Source organism: Lagopus muta, chromosome 3 (assembly GCF_023343835.1).
Source record: "Lagopus muta isolate bLagMut1 chromosome 3, bLagMut1 primary, whole genome shotgun sequence".
In the NCBI taxonomy this organism is placed as follows: Eukaryota; Metazoa; Chordata; class Aves; order Galliformes; family Phasianidae; genus Lagopus; species Lagopus muta.
In genome coordinates this window covers 88,979,528-89,000,917 of record NC_064435.1, presented here as the reverse complement: position 1 = coordinate 89,000,917, position 21,390 = coordinate 88,979,528, and the positions used below count along the sequence as shown (strand labels likewise).

The window sequence follows — 21,390 nt, the reverse complement described above, 5'->3', positions numbered from 1 at the left end:
TATTCATTGAAGTGTTGAAGGTTGCTGAAAGGCTCCTTTTTTTTTTCTGTCCTCAAATCCAAGGTGAGAAAATCTATTGCTCTACGCTGTCTTTAAAGTATAGCATATCTAAATGCCTTTCAGTTGTGCATAAAGAAAAACAGTTAACCAAAGGATTACATCTTTTCATCAATTTGAAATGATTATTAGGCTTAACATTGAAATAGTTTTCCGTCATTCAGAGTGTATATCAAAACAAACAAAAACTCAGTCTTGAAACAGTTAATTTGCCATTATGACCAGCTTGGAAATTAGCTACTTTCCTGAGGCTTGAAAGTTCAAAGTGAAATGCATTCAACTATGTAAAGGGTTTTTTTTTCTTCTTCTTCTTTCTTTTTCTGTGTAACATTCAAAAGTACATTAACTGCCATTATGAAATCCTAATAGGAAAACAGACTCTCACCTTCCTTTTCCTCTCTCCAGCCCTCCCCCCCTTTTATTTTGTTGCTTACTTCTATGCAGTGCTGTGCTTATTTTTAATTTTTCCCACCTCCTAGTGGGCCAAAGCCACAGAGAAATGAGAAAAATGATCCTAGAACTCCGTGTAAAATTATTCTCTTTTTTTTTTCCCCCAAGTTGACTTCTCTTTAAGCCTGGTCAGACCCAGAGATGCTTTTACATCTCATACACTGTTTGGATGAACCCCCACTATTTGTAGACCTTTGCACCTAAATACTTTTTCCAGGTCTATTTTAATTTGTTGTTGTATTTGTTTGTATGATGAGGCAAGTGGTACACATTCACTTCTGATAGCACTGCTCAAAGTTGAAGATGCCTTCTGCAAACCAAACATCCCCACAATGACCTTCATGTGTTTTCCTCTGCTTACTCATTTTTTATCCTCACTTCTATTGGTTTCATTTTTTTTTTTTTTAACTCCTTGCCTTTCTTATTGTCACTTCAGCCCACAATTTCTGATTATCTGTCTGAGCAGCCCTTTTCTGCTGCTCCTTCATATTCTTGCACAGAAATCTGTAAGCCTTTGGTGAATTTAAAAGCTTCAGAATTGGTGCAAACAACTTAGAAACTTAAACAATTAAAAGTTAGAGTATGGAACAGTGTGATGTGTTGGTCAGCATGTGCATGCTAGCAAGTTACACGTTTTTGCCTCTGAGAAGCTGTTGTTTTTTAAGGGATTATTAATAATGTAAATGATTGCACTTGCTTCTCACTCTTTGTGAGTATGTATTTACTCTTCTTTGTGCACTCTGCTAGCTTTTGTGTATCTTGTCTGCTTTCTCTCAATATTTAGTAAGCCATACTCCATGCTCTGAAGGGAACTTCAGTTGGGAGGGTTTAACAGTATGTTTCTAGTTGATTGTGGCCAGGTTAAATGTGAGAATCTGCACTTACCTCTAGTCTGTATCTGATAATTTCTCAATCTGCCTATGCCCAGGTAATTCAAGCATTTTATTGTGTACTTCATCTCTAACCCTTGGGAAGGAGAGCTGGTCTCTTGGTTAACTTGAGTGGATTATATACGATAGGAGTCCTGTGGATTTGACTTTTCCTGAAGGAAAAATCAATATACAAAAGTAGATGAGTTCCCAATTGACAGATCTGGGGTTGAATCCCAACAAATAACGCTGAATTGAAAGTATTTGAGTTTGCAAACTGACTTGAGCAGTGCAGCTGGTACCAGTCCTATGTTGGCATGTAAGCATGTCTTCACCCTGCTGTCATAACAAGGGTGAAGATGTTATAGAGAGGTTGGCAGAGCTGCATTTGCTTTTTGAGAGCTGCAAATATTTCCAAGTGAGAGTCATTCATCAGAGTGTCCACAACAGTATTAGCATGCTGCTAAAAAATAAGTGGAAAGAGAGAGGGGCAGGTGCCTGAGTTCTGATTTCTACTCACATTTACAGTTCTCTCTGCTATTGGTGTATTCTTTCCTTTGTAACAAAAAAGTATGCCAGAATTAAATATGGTATTTCCTTATTTACCATAACAATTTATAGGTACTGTCTTCAGCAAGAATATTTATAGGTGTGTTTTTGAGAGAGACTGTCTTCTCTGTATAGTTACAAGAAAACAGCAAAATTCACAGTGGATTGCTGTCAGATTTGTAATCTATATTTATTTAAAGATCAGAAAGCATTGCAACTTACTCTCTAGCCGTGCATACTAGGACATTAACTTCAAGTTATGGCTTTCAAATAAATATTTACAGATAAGTAATCTGATTGCTTTACATCGTGCCGTTGAGACAAGCGTGGTTGCCCCTGCCTCTTAGTTTCTGTACTAGTGCCATCTGCTGACTAAAGGTGGATATGGAGCTAGAAGGATCCAGGATGAGTTCGGCTAATGACTCAGAATTTCAGGATCAGGAGAAATTCCTTTAATAAAAAAGTACACGTTGATATTTTGTTTAAAGAATAGCATCCCCCGAAGCCTTTTTGGCCTGGAAGCGGAGTTTAGGAGCAGTGGAATCATAGAATCATACAATTGCTCAGGTTGGAAAAGACATTCAAGATCATCGAGTCCAACCACAACCTAACCATCCTACCCTCACTCTAACAACTCTCTGCTAAATCAGGTCCCTGAGCGCCACATCCAAATGGTTTTTAAGCACATCCAGGGATGGTGAATCAGCCACCTCCCTGGGCAGCCTATTGCAGTGCTTAACAATCCTTGCTGTTAAAGTGTTTCCTGATATCCAACCTAAACTTACCCTGGCACAATTTAAGGCCATTTCCCCTCATCACTAATGAGAAGAGACCAACCCTGCTCTCACTCTAAGCACCTTTCATATATTTGAGGAGAGCAATAAGGCCTCCCCTCATCCTCATTTTCCCCCAACTAAACAGCCCCAGTTCCTTCAGTCACTCCCCATAGGACATATTCTCCAAGCCCTTCACAAGGCTTGTTGCCCTGTACAGCCTGTAAAGCCTGTTGTACAGCCTGATGAGAGATTATAGACACTTAAACTATGTCCCCATGTCTTTCCCCAGAGAAAATAGGAGCCTGACTGGGCAAATAGCCTATGCTGCTCAAGTAATTAATCTCAGTATCTTTCCAGGTCAGCTCCATTGAGGGGCAAAGAAAGCATTAAAGTGTGGGGGAGAAAGCGTGCTGGTCCTCTAGAGGTGTAAGCTCCTCCAGCCCCTGGCAGTAGTAGCATGTGGACTGTGGAGGCTTAAAATTAGCTTACTAAATGAAGCACAGGGTGCTAAGCAGAAGTTTGAATTTGGACTTTTGTGTGTCTGTTGCCTTTGAGAAAATAGGAACTTCTTGACTGGAAAAGATTTGGAGTAAAGATGCCCCACAGAGTGGTACTGTGATGCAAAGAATGTCTAGTACCTGTAATATTTTTGATTCGGATGTGAGAAATTCATACCTTTGGATAGTGATTGGTGGAAATGCTACGGAAGTCCACAGCAAGTTCATTCCTTAACGTTTGCAGCAGGGCCATGGCATGCCTGATCATAGAATCATAGAATGAATCATAGAACGGCCTGGGTTGAAAAGGACCACAATGCTCACCCAGTTCCAACCCCCTGCTATGTGCAGGTCACCAACCAGCAGACCTGGCTGCCCAGAGCCACATCCAGCCTGGCCTTGAATGCCTGCAGGGATGGGGCATCCACAGCCTCCTTGGGCAACCTGTGCCAGTGCCTCACCACCCTCTGGGTGAAAAACTTCCTCCTAATATCTAACCTAAACCTCCTCTGTCTTAGTCTAGAACCATTCCCCCTTTTCTTACCACTATCCACCCAGGTAAACAGTCATGCCCCCTCCTGTTTATACTCTTTGTTAATATCTATATATCTTTATATTATATTATTATAGATATCTTTATTAATTACTAAAGATGGCAGTAGGGAAAAAGACTGTCTGCTACAAGCACGAACCTTTCTTATTTGGAAGATGTAATGAGGGGGAAATCTTTTTCATAGAGTTTGCCTAGTGGTTTATAATGCATTTTCCGTGATCTGTAGGTGCCATGGGGACTTCTATTGTAGAAAGCCTTTTGTGGACAATTTTATTTGTATGGCGTGTATACCTTTTGCTTGCAAATTTTCACTGGGAGGAGATGAAAGAGTTTAGAGATAATAATATGTTGGTAGAGCTGAGCCTCGTATTTTGATCCAGTGCTGCAGCAAATTAGAAGACAAGATGTGATTTCAGATCACACATTAAAAGATTTTGTGTGTTGAAACGATCATTCTCCTGACAGTCACCATAGACATAAGGAACAGATTTCCATCTTTTGAAGACTGAAGAACATGGCTCTCGCATCAAGTTTCCTCTTCCTATACATCACTTCTGCCCCTGCCTAAAAACAGACGGAGCACAGAATTGTTGTTTACATTTAAGGTGCTGAGTCGTTTGTGAGGCCGAATGGGCTGAGAATATACAGAAAGCTGTATTTGGTTACTGGCAGAAGCTAACTGCACTTAACTCCTCTTCCTTTTTCCTTTCTCCCTCCCACCTTTTTCTCTGCAACACCTACAGTCCGTCAAATATCATGTCTTCTGAGTGACCATAAATGGATGCAGAGGATGCCCCTTCCCTGTGCTTCTTTCAGTCTCTACATTCAGCTACTTGCTTTCATTACACTTCCTTTGATGTGGAAATGTGAGAAGGAGACTGTGTCTGTCAGATTAATTTCTCTTATGGTTCCCATAGGAATCAACTGGTCAGCAAGAGTTCATAACAGGCTGCTGTCCCTGCTCACTGACTCACCCTTGCTGATTATCAGTGGAGAATTTCAATCGCAGTCATGGACTGTAAGAAGCTGTTGCTATTTTCTAAATATTTACAGTACAATATAATTTAAATACATGTCAGAATCGATATTTATGCAAAAACAAACATAATAATAATAACAACAACCAAACCAACCAACCAAACAAAAAACACAGTTAAGAATAAGTGTTTTAACCCCAGTCTTTTGAATATACATCCAAATCTGGTATTATTTTCCCTTGGGGAAAAGCTCTAGCAGAGAAGGATGAGGGACATTTTCTGCCTGGCTCCAAGGCAATGTGGGGAGCAGCCCTCTGTGGTGGAAATTCTCAGGTTCAATCCCATTGTCTTCATGTTTCGGGCCATGGTGTGGCAAATGCCTGAATTGTCAGTGCTGGAGGTGTTCCTTCTCTGTCTTGCAAAGTGTCTCATGCCTTTTAGAGTATTTTGACCCAAAAATCACTTAAAGCCAAAAGACCTTTATTGTGAGTTTTGGCAAAACGTATAATGGGATCAATTCCTCTAAGTTTGGATTGATCTGTTTGCTGGATAACCGATCTCTGTTTGAAAGTCTACAAGCAAATAAGAAAAACAGTTTCAGTTCAAATTAAGACTCACATTGCTTGAAAAGGCTGTATTTCCTAAGTGTGAAAGATACAGTTTTATGACAATTAGCTCCTAATCTACTTGAGAGCAATTTTAAGAGGCAGAATGTGGGCAGGTACCAATTACTTGTCACAATTAGCATACATCTTTTGTACATATTTAACAAATTAATGACAGTAGATGGTTAGAACTGTCTCATTACTACTAATTAATATGAGAAGTCTTTAGTAGACCATTGGCAAAAAAAGAATACCAATTAAATGTGATGTCAATAGAAAGTCATGAATTCTAAGAGTATAGATACACATGAAGTCCAGAAGCAGTGGTGGGGAAGAATCTGTGCTTTTTTTCAGACATTGCAGTGCAGCTCCTACTTGTAAACAAGTGTATATTCTATCTTAGATTTATGTTATATGGAAATCATGCATCAGGAGTACTGGTCCTGGTGCTACAAAGATGGTAAAAGTGGCTGATACTCCAGAACTCTGTGCTGGCATTCAATGAGACCTGGACAGGCAGGAGAGTTGGGTGGAGAGAAACCTTACAAGGTTCCACAAGAGCAAGTGCAGAGTCCTGCACATGGGAAGGAAAAATCACATACATCAGTAGGAGCTGATCATCTGACTGACATGACTATTCAAATATCATTGAGAGTGGCTTGGTGATTACATTAGCCAGTTCCCTCAGGACACTGAGGTGCATCTCATAGACTTATGGACATTCAGGATGCTCAGGTGATCTTTGCTTAGAGCAGGAGGAGCGACACTTCCCCAGTACCCACCTTCTGAACCTTTCAACTTGTTCAGCCTCAGGAGGTGATCTCGGACTTGCTCTGCTTTTACATTGAGAGGTATTTTGCTCTCCCGACCCCCACTTGGAATTTCAGGGACTGAAGAGAACACTACCTGTATTCTTAATCACTTCAGCATATTCCTAAGGAATGTGAAGTCGTTTTCAATATTTTTTTAATTCCTTAATCACAGCTTCATGTGACCCAGCTTCAAAGACCAGGAGTGAATAGCAGTCCTCTGGCTTTATCATACCTGGTACCCAATCCTGAATGCAGGCTCCTGGCAGGCAGCAACCTTTCTAGAGAAATTATCTGGGCAGCAGATGGGTGCCTCAGTGCCCCTCAGCACTGAGTCCCCAGTTATTAAGGCATTTCACCTTTTTTTGATGGCTCTGGTTGTGACTCGAGTTCTCAGTCGGACCTTCTTAATGCAGTTGGCCATTTCTGGTTATGAACCCATACCTTCTTCTCCTCCTGTTCCCATATCTGTTGGCTAAGAGAACTTCTGGGACAAGGGGAGGCTTCTCCTTCTGCTCTGAGTTGAGATGATGTTTGTCTCTCTCATCTTGCACATGTTTTCCCTCCACCAGACTGGAAGTCTTCTTATCTTCTTCCCCTTGCTAAGACTTAAGACTGGGCTGTCAGTCTGCCTCTGCCACTGCATAATACTTGAGATTGCACTATTAATTTGCTGGATGCAAATGATATGACATTAGAGAAATAACCAAAGAACAAGCAGTATAGAACAAAACACAGCTGTAAAGCTATGCTCCAGCCAACCTTCCTGATTTTGTGAGGTTGTCATTTCATGCATTAGGGGGACTCTTGGTTTTTATCAGCTTATCTCAAAATTTTGTTTCCTTCCATAAGCCTTGCATTTGACTTGGTAGCAGAGTAACAACCTCTCCTCTCAGCTTACATACTGCACATGGTTTGAATGCTGTTGAACAAGTATTGATGCCTCTTGCATTAATAAAGTTTCTACTGTGAGGTCAGACACCTCTGCCAAGGTGCTTTTAAGAATTTGATTAATAACCAAACAGAACAAAAGTCAATCTTTTCCAGGGTTTCAAAGCATAAATCATCATTCCTTCTCTGTGTTAAATTATAGCAATGCCATTACTATTGGAAGCAGCCTCAGCAGCCTTCTCTCAACATCTTGGAGATTTTCTTTACTGCTTTGACCCCAGCAACCACCCCCAATCTGTCAGTTTTGAAATGATCAAGTGTTGCACTACTTTAACTTCTGCTATTCTGTACTGCCTTCAATCTTATGGCTGAAGTATTCCTGAACACTTGTAAAATAACTGACTACAGCCACATTACTGGTGTGAAACAAAAGACATCAAAACAAATCTTGATTAATATAGAGGAGCATCCATGGCATGGATAAGCAAAGAAGACAGACCTTTTTCTATTTCAGTGACTGAAAGGCTTTCAGACTGTCAGAGGCTTTAAATGCATCTCAAGAAAATTAATTGAAGGTGGAAAACTAACATAGCAATTGTAGGTTTTTTGACCACTAGGGAACGTCAGATATGCTTTCTGAGGATGAAGACACATGCAGGCACACACATACACATGTATCATGTAGTGCCTCGAGGTAGGCAACAATAATTATCTCCTGTGACTAATTGTTTCAACAGTCTCTCATTTCATCTGAAGTGTTTGGGTTTTTTTTACTTAACCTCAAAAGTTTTTTGGTTTTTTTTTTCCAGAACTTGTATATCTCTGAACTGTCATGTCTTATAGGAATAACCGGCTTTGTTCAATGTATGTTCTTATACAATGCCTACCTTATGTCTTGAATATGAGAAAGTAGCTCTTCCCAATGTTTCTCAATTAATTCCTCCTCTTTTTATTTCTCTTATCTCAGTCTGCTTTCCAGTACAACTAGTCACTTCAGGAGACAAAAATACAGTTGTGAAAGGGCATTTCTGTCTTAAGATTGTCAAACACAGCCACAATGACAACATAAAAGCTGTAAGGGGAATATTTTGGACTGGCAGCATAATTAATGTTTTATTGAATAATGTCTAAAGGATTGCAGAAAATACACAGCTTTATGTATTTTTTTTTTAAGAGTACTAATTAAAGTGATAGACTAATGGAACATCACTGCAAAGAGCATATTGCCAAGCTCTGTGTTTACAGTGTTCTTCAGCCTCCTGGTCTCATTCTATTTACCATGCAAATCTGCTCATTTTGAGCTATTTCCAATACTTGAAGTGAACTCATCTATTCTCTCTACGGAGACAACATGTCCAGTCCAATATCTCACTGCTTAAAATGTCGAAAGTAGTTTGATACTTGAATATAAGTTGAGAGTTTTAACTTTAAGGGTGATTGGTAGAATTTTTCACATGCATTTTTTCAGAACAATGAGCATAATGCTTTTAATAAGGTTTGTGTACTCAATATTGAGATATTGTTATAAACAGCTTGTATTAATTCATTGAATTGTAGAATGTTTCAGGAGTAAACATTTCATGGATCAGGTCAGAGTATGTTCAGTCAAACTGGACATTTGTAAATCCATGGGATCTGATATGATGGCACCCATAAGAGCTAAGGGAGTTGGCAGATGAAGTTGTGAGGCCTAGAATTGCTGCTCTATCGTGTCAAATGGGATAAGTGCCCAAAAGCTAGAGAAAAGCACTTGTCATTTCAGTCTTCAAGATGTGCAAAAAAGAGGGCTTGGGAAGTTACTAGTTGGTTGGCCTCACCTCCTTCCCTAGGCAGCCTGATCTAATGCGTAGCAACTCTGCCTACAGCAGAGGGGTTAAAACTAGATGATATTTAAGGTCCCTTCCAAAGCAAACATTTATTTATTTATTTATTTATTTTGTAATGAATATGTGGAATATGTGCTCCATTAGCTGTTATTTTGGCGAATACCTTCCTAAACATTTTAACTATGAAGAAAAATATATTGCTCTGAAAGACAGCTGTGAGTGATATTTCCTTGCATATCTAGGAACTCATTTCTGGACGAGGTGAAGGGGCTTTATCTTAAGATTTAAGGGAAATAGCAGATATATTGTGATGTTACAGCATCATGCCTTCTGTTACTTGTTCTTTTGTTTTGTTCTTTTGGAGGCAGAGGATCAGAACTGCATTGACTATTGCAGAGGTTAAGGAATTGTTTAATTTAATAAAACAGAGCTGGCTTTGTTCATGATAATACCAGTTTACTGGGAAATAAAAAAATAAAAAATTAAAAGCTGAAGGATTATATATTCTTTTCCCAAAGCTGTAAATCTTATCTTGGTTGCAAATGTGTACTGAGCTTGCTCCACTTTACAGAAAGGATTTCTGACTTATTCTTTTACACTTCATGGCTTTCTTTTCATGTTTTCTCTGTTTCACTTTGCTTCTTCCCTCCACTTCCACCACTGTATCTTTCTGAGGTCAGTGGGATGTAAGCCCCTCAAAGCAACATAAAGGAGTCTTACTTGCTGACTTCCTTCAGTAGCACAAAATGGCTGGGATAGCTCCAGAGTGAAAGAATAGAAAAGAGATACTCTCTTCTCGTTCAGCTGCAAGCACTCATCCTCCTCAAGATACCTTGATCTCTCTGCTCTAAACTCTTCTAAAACTCATTAAGCGCTACTCGATTACGTCAGCATGCTCTTGAATAAAGATTGGATGACATTCCCTGAAGAGTGATATTTTCCTGTAGAAAGGACACATTATGAATAGCTAGTATTGGCAAGAGGAAAACATCTTGTGGTGTACACGGGATGCAGGCATCTTTACCTGTTACACAACCTTCAGTGGGTTCCTTTAATGTTTTGTATTAAGTTACTTCACAGGAGCTGAAGGAAGATCTATCAAGCAGTGGCTTTAGAAGGTACATACAGCAGACTGTAATAATGATGGAGACTTGTGTAGGCCAAGAGAGCAGGCTGTGAAAAGTTTTAATCACTTTCATGCTGAGTTTGTCTTCATCAATCAGGATCATTTCAAGATGATCTGTTTTCAAAAACTGCAAGTTTTGGGTTGTGATACTGAAGTGTGAGCAATGATGCCTGAAATGCTGAAGGCATGACTCTCAGTTTAGACACTATGGCCTTTTCAGACGCCTGTAGATGGGAAGGGTTTTTATATGCGCTGTAGGCAAATTATTTGCAGAAAACACTATAGTGGTTAGATGAATGCAATGGTGACATTATAAAGGAAGAGTTTTTTGAATATTGCCGTTACAAATAGATTGAGGTAATCATTCTGTAATCGAGGTGAATTCAGGGAGATGTGGAGTATGAAGCACATTTTGATAGATGTCTCAGTTCCCCCTTAGCTTATATCTTTCTGTACCAAACAAATTCTTATATCTCACTTTCAAATTTTTATTTGGGAACTGAGCACCAAGGGCAGTTACAACAATCTTGCAATTGTTTGGGCTGGCATTAGCTCATTATCAAGGGAAGGAGAGGCAGTTGCTCTCATCTTTTTCATATATCAGACCTTCTCAAGTAAGTGGAAGAGTGAAAGTGACAATCAAGCAGAAGGGAAGCAGATGCCCTGAATTTGAAGGGAATATATACATCACCCATAAACATGGGCACCAGGCACACTTGCATGGTGGCTACCTATTTTGTGTGTACCTTTCCCTGGGTTAGGAAAAGACTAGGAAAATTTGCACTGGAGCAAAAAGTGAGAGGGGTTAGATATGTGATGGTCAAACTTGTGCTATAATAGTTACAGGGATGCTGTTCTACTTTGCTACGTAGAGCAGGTTTAAACCAGCACGATCTGTTTGCCAGAGAGGAAGGGGGGATCTTAAAGAAGATGGTTTCTTAGCCAGAAAGCTGAACATATGGGATGCAATCCTACGTTTTTTAGAAAGTAAAGGTGGCTCTTACTGTCCTCTTCGCAGCTAGTTTTGACATCTTGAACAGTTATGAGAGATCAATCAGGTGTTCTTGGGGGAAAAAAAAACACAAGAGAACAGTTTGCATATTGATGTTCTTACTAACTCCATCCCAATTCACTGTATAATTTTCAGACTTGAAACTTTTTGTGTTTTTCTCCTCCTGTGTAGTTTTAGCAGACGCTCAGGATGGACTTGAAGGGTAGTTACTTTAAGTAGAACCGTTTCTTACTTGTTTCTGCTCGAAGTGTATGAATGTTACTGTGGCTCATAAGGAGACTGCTTCATGATGTGTGACAAATATACCAGAAAAGCATAGGTGCCACCAAATTAATTTGGAAGTTTTGTTCTTATCACTCTGCTTTGTAGAGCATGTAGGTTTTGCATCCCTGCAGTTTCCACAGCTTTCATCCTATTTCTCAAACAGACGCAGAGACTGTGGACTCTGCAGTGGTAGGGGCTGGTGAGTCCTTGCATCTGGCTGCAGCGCTAGCATTTTCCCATTGCAGATTTAGGAAACAAATCAACATATGCGCGTGCGTGTGTTTGTATACAACTTACGCTCTTGATTTCCAGTGCTGGCAGATCCACCAGTAGCTTTGAGCAGTTGAACTGCTGTCAGACCATCTGGGTGAAATCTCCGGGTCTGCTGTAGGCCCCTCCTGTTATAAGTGAGGATTTAAAGCCTCAGTTAAAGTGATTTTAAAGTCAGCCTGCTCTGTTCTGTATTCTCAGAGGCTGCAACCAAGTCACTGAAGGGACACCATGACATTTTTTTTCCTCTTCCCTTGTATGTAGCAAGACCTCTTTATCTTTTGATATTTAGAGTTTTGCCAGCTTTTTTCTACTCTAAAATGAAGGGCTCTTGCGATATTTTTTTTCTTCTTTCTTCAGCAACCAGAAAATGAATCCTAAGATAAAATATTGTTGACTAATCACCTCTTCTAATGGACGTTTAGTAAACAATTCAAAATGGTGTAGGGTTTTAGGCCCTGGAACGGGCTGCCCAGGGAGGTTGTGGATGCCCCGTCCTTGGACGTGTTTAAGGCCAGGTTGGACGGGGTCCTGGGCAACCTGATCTGAATGTGTATGTTTGGTGGCCCTGCTAGGCAGGGGGGTTGGAACTACATGATCCTTGGGGTCCCTTCCAACCCGGGTGATTCTGTGATTGATTCTGTGATACTGTGATACTGTGATTCTGTGATTCTGTGATTCTGTGATTCTGTGATTCTGTGATTCTGTGATTCTGTGATTCTGTGATTCTGTGATAGGGTTTTATTTAGTTCCTATGCCTAATTTACCTAGTTTCTACATCTACAGCTAATCACTTACTTTCTGGACAAAAGGAAAAATTACTAACTTTTCCCTTATGTTCTGTCTTTAATAAACATTATTTCTTCTGAATATGTATTCTCTTGCTGCTGCCATTTTTTCCTCTAAGTTATATCATGAAATTAACATAAAAATGGGTTCATTACTCTATGTTAGTAATGAAAAAATCAGTTTCTAAACAGCTTCAGGATAGCTAATTAGTTCAATTGCAGAAATGTGATGTGATTAGCTAAAACTTAAAGTAAAAGGGCCTCAACTTTAGTTTGTCTATCCTGGAATTTCTGCATACCTAATGTCACAAAGAGGCAAAGTCCACTAAGATCTGTTTTCAAAAGAGCTGTACTCCAAATATTGAAATAAAACTGAAGATTAAGCTAAAAGGCAGCTAGTATTCTAAATAATATTAGCTAGCTAGTGTAATCAGGTCCTTCTGTTTCACTTCATAGTTTGTTCTTTTGGCATTGTTTTATTTCCAAAAGTTTTTTTAAACTCACCTTACAGTGTTTTGTAAGGAGTAAAACCTCCTGGGCTCAACGCTCTCCTAGGCAATTAGCCACTGCTAGCTTTTGTAATAGAGCTCCAAGTTAAAAAAGTACCTAAACATTGCCCATGTATTCATCGTTCTCCTCTGAACTGAGAATATAATCTCTGGTCTGTGCATGAGCAGTCATGTCTTCACCAGTGCTGCACTTTTGAGCAATGTGTTGGATGTACATAGTACAGTTATTGTCTGCAGTCATTCCACTCACTGATCTCACAAATATTTCTTGATGCTAACTGGAGTGATTGCAGACATGATAGACTGGCCCTCAGTTTGCTATTGAGAATTCACTCAGACAAATTTCAGTTCAGTTGTGGTTGAATCCTACTGAGCTGGAGGGAATCACAGAATCACAGAATGGCCAGGGTTGGAAGAGACCTCATGGATCATGAATCTCCAACCCCCCTTCCACATGCAGGGCCCATTTAACTGGTTTCATATGGGTGCTGAATACAATGCTTGATGAGCTTAAAATGCTCTATTTCTGAAAGACAGTTGCTCTTAAAGCAGCTGCAAGAATCAGTCAATTTAACCTTTTCTAAGGGAGAAAGACCTGCAAACATGGAGAAATTGTCTAGGACTACAGAAGAATACATTATGATCCATGGCATTTAACATACTCTGTATCTGTCATTGCATATCCTTGGTCTTCCTGGCTTGGTGAAAAGACGAAGAACTGCTAGAGTCACTGCATCACTGCCAGCTGCTTTTAGGAAATCTTACAATATGTATGTTCTACTATATATCTATATAATCTGCATCTCTCTTTTCAGTCTCAGAAAATTAAAATGAGATCTGGGAGCTGAGCTAGGTAGCTTCAGTGTAAGCTATTCACTTCCACATAATTTTTTATCTTTTTAATACTGTCATTAATAAGTATTATAGTTTGCTTGACTTTCCTAGCTGTACTTTGTGCACAGTGTTTCCAGACTGCAAATGATTAACAGGCAAAGAACACATTCTTCAGACACACCATTGACTTATGTCTGAGGTTAATTAAAACTGGTGATGGATCTATAGAAGTACTTACAATACAGTATAGAATTACACTTAATCCATTTAGAGTAGTAATAGCTTTGATTTCTCTGCCCATAAAAGGGCAGCAACAATTATACCTTTGCATAAATATTAACAATTTTTACATAAGTACATATAAAAATGGAACAGTAGAAGTTGCAATACCTGTGTGCTTTAAAAAATGTTTCTGACTTTGTAATGTTTGACAAACTTTTATGGCTCCCTTCTGCATCTTTATTTTCATAAAGCTTTTACCTTCATGTATTACGACTAGAACCCAACAAGCAGGTATGACACACAAGCTTCTGTGATGAAATTTTATCAGATCAGAGGAAATGCATGGTGAGGGTGGGATCTAAACTTTCAATTGTTCATTATTTACTGGAGACTCAACTACTGCAGAAGCCGAAGCTGAAAAACCAACTGATTGTACTGGTGCCTAAATCCAAGATAGACATTTTTTTCTCACTGAACTTCTTGTTACTTTCCTTTCTTTAAACTACACCTTTCCTTGTATTTTACTTTTATTCTGCAATTGTTCCTTCTATTCTTTCCCTATGTCTCTTCCTTACTCAGCTAATCTTGGCATTAGGGAGAAGCTGTGCTTGGGTGTATTTGGACATGGAACACTGTTTCACCTAAACTTCCATGCAGAGATACACCTCTTCATTAATTTGAATATAAGAGACCTCCTTTTAAGCACCATTCCTCACAGACTCAGTTTCCAAATTTTGGTGCCTAAACCTCCTGCTTCAGAGCTCCCCTGGGTTGGCCCTGCCTTCCCACCAGGTGCTCAATCATTGTTTCAGGCTGTGACTTAGCATTTCCTACATTAGCTACTCCATGCAAAATAACTGAGGCAACATAAAATCACAAAGTGATAGAAGGATGAGACCCACAGGCTTAACCTTCCTCTTCCTTTCTTGCACTAGGTATTGTATAAGCTTGTTTTACTTTTCTAATCATGCCCAGGTTTTGATGGATAGCAGTTCTGAGTTGCCTTTTTCTAAGTCTGTCTGTTTTGTTCTTATTTTCCTTGTGTCTCCTTGAAAATGATTTGTTTTCAGGTAGCATGTAGCACTCTAATTACTGTAATTTCATTGCATTGCTTTGCCTTTTGTCTGTGTTTTTAAAAAAAAAATGTTAAGGAAAAGAAAAGAAGATCAATCTCTTGTGCACCAGCTATTATTTGGAACGAAGTTATCTGTTTTGTAGTGTTTTTTTGTTTGTTTTGTTTTCTTACTGCTTTAGGGTACAACACTATTCACAAGCTGTTTTTGCTGTCCTTTGTAATTTCAGAGACCTTCAGCTCCTGGTGAAGCTTTTCACTATTCTATTATCTTAAGCAAAGTGTTTTCCATAGTAATCACAGAAGCATATAGGATGGAATTGTCAGGGTTGAGAGGAACCTCTTAAGATCGCTTAGTCCAACACCCTAAATGCAGGTTCCCTGCAGTGGGTTGCACAGGAAAGCATTCAAGCTAGAGAAGTACCTCCACTTATTCTATAAAATTTTGGGTGAGACTTGCACTTATTTCTTTCCTTCTGGCACTTGTGTTCACAGTACTGATTGTGATGACCTGTTTTTCTCCAAGAAGCTATACCCAAGTAGAAGTCCATGCTAGCACGAGCTCATGACTGTCACTGGAAAGAGTCTCACTAGGCTTTTCCTCCTCTTTCACACCAGAAATGTATTCTCCCACATTTGCTGCCACTCCTCTGACTCCTCAGAAGAAATATCTGCTCTTGGCCAAATCACATGCTGCTGTGCAGAACCACATGTGCAGTGTGCCAGCACTGTTGATGAATCATGATTAGTGGTATTTGTTTTGTTTGTTTGTTTTTGTTATACCTTATTACTGTTCTGCTTCAGGTCGAACACTGTACAGCAGCTTGTTGATGCTGAAAAGGAAGACTCAGTTTTTCCAAGAAGAAATTAACTGTCGTCCTTTCTGCAGCAGTCCTGATGCTCATTGAATCTTTTAGTGAGCTAATTTAAGGTAGATTAGGCTAAATTAAAAATAAGAATCTCCTTATGCATAGGTAGAGTCAAGATACATGGTCGCTTATTAGAATCATAGAATCATAGAATTGCTCAGGTTGGAAAAGACATTCAAGATCATCGAGTCCAACCACAACCTAACCATCCTATCCTCACTCTAACAACCATCTGCTAAATCAGGTCCCTGAGCACCACAACCAAATGGTTTTTAAGCACATCCAGGGATGGTGACTCAACCACCTCCCTGGGCAGCCTATTGCAGTGCTTAACAACCCTTGCTGTAAGAAGTGTTTCCTGATATCCAACCTAATCTCACCTTGGCACAACTTGAGGCCATTTCCCCTCATCCTGTCACCAGTGAGAAGAGACCAGCCCTGCTCTGCTGTAAGCACCTTTCATATATTTGAAGAGAGCAATGAGGTCTCCCCTCAGCCTTCTCTTCCCCAGACTAAACAGCCCCAGTTTCTTCAGTTGCTCCTTGTAGGGAATGGGAGTATTATGCATTCTGTATGCTTTCCTATCTACTCCTCCAATATTTTTTTTAATAAAATAATGAAAAAATCTGAAGTTGCTTGCTCACCAAGTTTACTGGTAAAGTGTGCTTACCTTCATCTTATTTTTTACTAAATGAAAGCTAGTAAAGGCATTGTTCTACTGACTGTTCATTACAATATTACACACTGTTAATGGAGGGAAAGTGCTTCGTAATGTAAAAATTCTATTACCTACAGTGTGTCGTAAAGTGAACTTCTAGGGAATTCTCAACTGTAAACCCATTCTTGTCCAGAAAATATGCATGCATTTGAACACACTGAATGGATATTGAGTGCAAGTGTGCACAGATGGAAAACGTTACTAATTCTTACTTACATGTATACTACGTGTATTGTGTCAATAAATTAATTGTGTGTTGGAAATAATCAGAAACAGACATGGCTGTCAAGTGATAAAGACATTTTACAGATACTTTGCTCCTCCTATCTTCCTTAAGAGCACTTTGATATGGAAGTGGCACACGTGAATATCTCAAAATGATAAGTCAGTGTTCAGATGGCTCTGCTGTTGTTTTTCATCTGGCATTTCAACAATGAATGCATTAATTGTTGGGGTTATCATATATTTCAGGCTTCATTCTCCAGCTGTTCATTTTTCCTTACTGTACAGTGTCTGCCTTAAGAAAATATGACACAATGCACTGTATCTATTCTATTTCCTATCACTTTTCTCCCACAGACACTTTTGCTGGCAGCAGCAGCAGCACCAGCCAGAGATCCCCTCACAGTTTCCTGCTTTGGCATTCTGCACCGAGGGCCTGGTGATCTTCACTTTTATTATGGATATTTCCAGCTTGGGACCTGCACCAGTCACTGCTTTACAGTGATGCCTAAAATAGTTGCTGATTTTACTGCGATGAACCATTAAATGTAGATTGAGAAGTCCTCTGGGTTGAAAAGGCAGGTAAGAGACAGATCAGATCCTGTCTTCCTTCTGAACTCTGGCATGCCTATGATTTTTCCCAGTCAATGCTGGGCTACTGCTATCCCTGCCCTTCCTGTAATGCAGGCAGCAGAAGGCCAAGAGGAGGACAATGAGCTGCCAAAAGCACATCTGCTCTTTCCCTTCCCTGTTCTCCTACCAAAGTGCTGTCACTGTGCCTGGAACACCAGCAATGCTGCAATCTGCTGTTTTAATTGAGTCAGAAATGGCATGTAAAAAATCATCAGCTACTGATTCAAAACCGTGGGGAAGCACTGCAGGGTTTATTGCTTGCTTTTGCTAAGCAGAGGCTCTTGATGCCAGAGACTCCACGGGCACCTCACCTGTCTCTTGCGATGCATCCATGGATGCTGCATGCTGCTATTTGAATTGGGCAGTAGGTGGTGAATTAAGAATTCAGCTGCCAAGAAGAAAAAGCTGTTTTCTTCCTTTTTTTTTTTTTTTTTTTAATTTTTTTTTTCCTCCTACTGCTTTATGGCTGGTAAGGACAGTTACCAGTAAGCTGGTAAGCAGTAGCTAAAGCCACTGCTGCTGCCCTGGGGGCTCTTGTCCTGTTTCTGTTACTGCCATTACTGTCTGTTTTGCTGTTACCTTGCTTCTGCTGCTTGCACAGCTGATTTCTGTGCTTTGCTAGGAATTCTAACATATTTTGTGAGGTGGAGATGGTGAATTGGAACTGACTGAAAGGCAAGAAGAGTAGCAGTAGCCTTTTCCTCTTATCTCTCTCGTTTTTTTTTTCTCCCATGTTTTCTTTGATTGTTGCTTTTGTCACCAGTCTATCTCACGCTGACCCCAGCCAAATTCATGTTCCCTTAAAGTTTATTCCTTCAGGCAAAATAAAGCAGCTGATAAAGGCTTCCTTTAGTATAAAATCTGATGTTTTCACTCCCCTTTCAGTATATGTTTCTGACGTGTTCCCTTGATGTTCTAAGCAGACTCTACCTCTCCTTGTCTTCCTCTTCTCTATTCAGGCTAATGGCTAAGTTTCTGAATCCTTTCCTATTAGAATATCTCATGTCGAGTAAGAAGTCTAATTTTTAAAACAGCTGTCCAATTATTTTGGCTGATAATAGCTATAATTAAGTTCTGTGGTCACAGTTACAAGCAAGTGTAATTAAATTTCCAGTTTCATTGTATAAGTTCATCACATGAGGCATGAGGCAAGACTTCTTATGTGTAGCATGTAGGGATGCTGATTAGAGGAGCACTGATTATATTTAGATGTGGTAATGCCCATCCTGTTGTTATAGCTGGTATGTGTATTTATCTTACAGAATCAGACATTATGTATACTTGTGTTGGTAGATTTTCTAGCACCCCTCTTGAACCTGTTTAATTGCTAGTGATCATCTTGGATTGGTATTTCAGGCTTTGCATGAATTGATGTCCTTCTAACATTATGTTCCACAGGAAATTACCTCTGATTAGCAGTTGATTTAACTCAGTGGAAGAAAAAGATAAATATCTGGAGAACGGGAATAGAAGGATGGAAGATCACAGGAACTGACATTTCCTCTGTACTGTACAAGTGTGCCTTTCCCCTTGTGTGAAGGAAGTCTGGACTCGACAGCCTTGCAGGCCTCAAGAACATAGTGCAGAATTAAATCAGACCCTCCAGCGATCCACAGTAAAAGTTCTGAGATTGGTCTGAATTTGAATACTAGAATAACAGTGATATTCAGATGAGGGTCTCAGCCCTTTCTGTCTTTAGAAAGCATTCAAAAATACTTTGTCCAAGATTTTCAAACCAAAAAAGTAATAATTTTATAATGATACTTAATTTTTCTCAAGATTCATCGTGAACGTGCCATTGCACAAGTCAGCCTTTCTAACGGTCTGTTAAAAATACACTTGAGACTTTCCCTTGAAACATGAGGGAAACTTTATATTTTCAGAATGTTATGATGGGGAAGAAAAGCCCTAAGAAAGGTGTTCATCCCATCTTTGTTGTTATGTGAGGGTAAAATGAGGAACCTGAAGTACTTGCTGCCTGGTCTCCAGAGCAGAGGACTCAGGGAAGTTTCCTCCTTTTGTGGTGAGATGCTTTCTCATGTATCCAAGTACGAATCTTTGGAGCTTTGTCATGGTGATGGTGGTTGTATGGGAACTGCTGAGGCACGGCCTGAACCTCTGATTGATCACCTGAGGCGAGCACTGAGTCAGCCACAGGAGCACAGGTGAAGGCAATTCAGCTGTGCTGCTCCTACACCTATTTAAGAGCTGGCTACCAGTAGGGAAGGATCTCTTCTGAAGATCTGCTTGGCTGGAGTTTTGTAAGTGAGCCCAGGATAGGGGTAAGCCTTCTATTTATCCTTTTTTTGTTGTTGTTGTTATCGTAGTCTGCTTTGTCAAACTCTCTTGTTTATTTCATAATTATAACATATTAATACTCATTGATTATCTAGTGGTGAAGTATGTACAAGAAATTGCGTGCATAGAGGATTTGTAAAGCCAGGGAGCATAACTGGCTATGTTGTTAATTTTAGTAATGCGTAGTGATTACTTGACATAAACTTCCAGCCATGAGTATCGATGAAAGTAAAATTTGTTTGGACACAACTTAATCTGTTTAACAGTGAGGAAACAAAAAAATAAAAACGTATTGTGCTATCCCTGTGGATTTATGGCTGTATGCCTGGATGTGCTTCATTATTACTTCATTTATTTATGATTTGGTGGCTGCTGAGTCAGAGGAAAGGTGACAAGGATTGTCCTTCCTCTCTCTTTCTCCAAAGTACTCTGTCTGGCTTTGCATCGGTGCCCTCTTTAGTAGGGGTGCAAATCATCCCAAATATTCCCAGAGAGCTGCAGCTGTGCTTTATGTGATTATCAGGATCCACATCAGTCGTGCATCACCTGTTTTATTACACAAAGATATGCAGAAAATCACATTTTCTCTCCTGCTTTACTGTTGTGTTGACCTGTGTCAGTTGTGGCACGTGGGCTTGTATCTTTCTGTTTTCTATGGGTTTAACATCCCCATCATGCCTGCTACATTTGCACGGTGGCTTCTTCAGTGGCATTGTGGCTTTCACATTTATACTTATAACCAGCAGGTTGTAATGATAACCCTGCTGTTGTAGGCCTGGAGAGGCAGCTTTGTTTTTGCATGGATGATGGGGCTCTCTCAGGCCTATAGGTGATGTATGATTTAGTGTTCCAGTCCATGTCGTACTATGCTACCAGTATGATATGAAATAGTGTCTGTATATGACAGGCATTAACTTGTATAAGTCAGATTTGTTTCCCTAGTAAGAGTAAAATTGTGCTCTGTGAATTGATGTGAATGTGCTTGGATGAATGAGATTATGCATTGCTCTCTGAAGATGGCAGCAGCTGAGCACAGAAAATATTTTTACTAAAATTAAAAAAAAAAAAAAGTGCTCCTGCAGCACAAACTCTAACTTATCTTTTCCATTTGATGTTTTGTCCTTTATCAAGGCCTCCTCTCACGTTCACTCAGATTGGTATGAGATCTTTCATGGCTAGACTTCACAGCAGAGACTAAACTAGAAGCCAATACCAAACATGCTCCCTCCAGGTGGAAAGGTTGCTCTGTGGTGTTTTGCTTGGCTGCTGTGCTACAGTTCACGTATCAGGATGTATCTGGGCATTGTCCCTCAGCCACAGCTCTGCCTGCTGAGGATGACACCCATTTGTCAGTGCCCTGAGCTGAAGATGATTTCTTGGTGAGGTTTATAATCAGATCCATTTGTGTTGCTGTTCCCTTATTTACTTCTCTTGGAGTTAAACTATTTTATGGCTCATCTAGACTGGAGCAAGTGAGGTGGTTCTGTCACGAGGGGTGTGAGGGGTAATGGCAAGCAGGATGACCTGGGTCAGTCCTTTCTAGCTGATGGTAGTCTGTGTCCAGGATACCCTTGGCTTTTTGACAAGCAAGAAGATTTCCACTGGTATCAATTCAGGCGCAGCCATCAGTATGGAGGGTCCTTGGCTCCAAATGCTCATTGTGATAATTGGAGCAGGGTGGTACTTCACTCTGG

The 21,390-nt window shown here is 39.9% G+C and overlaps 1 long non-coding RNA gene across 1 annotated transcript in view; it reads left to right on the top strand.

Annotated features, from left to right (window-relative positions):
- The window catches only part of LOC125690999 (uncharacterized), a 47,509-nt gene that overhangs the window by 6,232 nt on the left and 19,887 nt on the right, over positions 1–21,390 (top strand). The window contains exons 2-3 of the long non-coding RNA XR_007375870.1: positions 17,123–17,347; positions 18,797–19,680. This is a non-coding gene — a long non-coding RNA (uncharacterized LOC125690999). The remainder of the gene's footprint in view (positions 1–17,122; positions 17,348–18,796; positions 19,681–21,390) is intronic.